Raw genomic sequence first — 1423 nt, forward strand, 5'->3', positions numbered from 1 at the left:
CGTGACACTGGGACAGGATGAGCGGAGGTGGCCCCACGTGGGCGCTCTCGGTGCCCCGGAATCCCCTCACCCTGGGTCCTACGGCATATACCTTATGTGAAAGGCAATCCCGAATTTTATTGGACTGTAACCAAGGTGGTCTTGTTAAGTATTAAGGTTGCCTTTGGAAAATGATGTTAAAGAACCACGTGACGCAGAAAAGATCACGGGGAAGCCTAAAGCCTTCAAGTCCACCTCCTTGTGCCGTTACCTCACGGCGCCCACTCCACTCAGAGAAAGGAGACCGGTCACAGCACCTGCCTGTGGCCACTACGCCTGCCCCTCAGCCCAGCACCCCCACCCCAGTCACCAACCTCAGCTCTGCTTGTGTAAACTGATATCCCCTGACCTAATAGTGAGCTTATGCAGCTGAGAAAGAGGTCTAGCCCTGGCTGGGTGGCTCATTGGTTAGAGCAGTGGTTCTCAACCTTCTGGCCCTTTAAATACAGTTCCTCATGTTGTGACCCAACCATAAAATTATTTTTGTTGCTACTTCATAACTGTAATGTTGCTACTGTTATGAATCGTAATGTAAATATCTGATATGCAGGATGGTCTTAGGCGACCCCTGTGAAAGGGTCTTTCGACCGCCAAAGGGGTCGCGACCCACAGGTTGAGAACCGCTGGGTTAGAGCATCATCCCGTTCACCAAAAAGGTTGTGAGTTCAATCCCAGTCGGGGAGTGTAGGAGGGAGCGGGGGAAGAGAAGCAACTGATTAATGTTTCTCTCTCACATCGATGTTTCTCTCTCCCTCTTCCTCTCTCTACAATCAATAAAAGCATCCTCGGGTAAAGATTATGAAAAAATAATATAATAAAGGGGTCTGACTTTTTAAAAATATATTTTTATTGATTTCAGAGAGAAGGGAGAGGGGGAGGGAGAGAAACATCAATGATGAGAGAGAATCATTGATTGGCCGCCCCCTACTGGGGATTGAGCCCACAACCTGGGCATGTGCCCTGACAGGGAATCGAACGGTGACGTCCCTCAGCCGCTGAGCCGTGACAGCCAGGCGGGTCTGACTTTCGTGTCCCCACTAAGTGAAGTGATTCTCTTGCCGAATTAAACAGAGTCTCTCTTTTGGCACGGGAAGAGCATGCTCACATGCTCACACACACGCGTGCACATGTATGCACACACACACTCTCCCTGCACCCTCTCAGAGTTTCTTCTTGCACTCCTGCCACCTCCCAGGACACTGAGGGCAGAACAGAAAGGCAAACATCCCAGGGCAGGTGGGCACGCCAAATTTAAGGGGTATTTGGCTAGCTAGCCATTTACGCATTAGTATAAACAAGATTTCCATTCTAGTCATGAAAGATCATTTCAGCCCTAGCCATTTGCTCCGTGGTTAGAGCCTCGGCCCTCACACCAAGGGGTTGG

This window comes from Myotis brandtii, unplaced genomic scaffold, assembly GCF_000412655.1.
Source record: "Myotis brandtii unplaced genomic scaffold, ASM41265v1 scaffold868, whole genome shotgun sequence".
In the NCBI taxonomy this organism is placed as follows: Eukaryota; Metazoa; Chordata; class Mammalia; order Chiroptera; family Vespertilionidae; genus Myotis; species Myotis brandtii.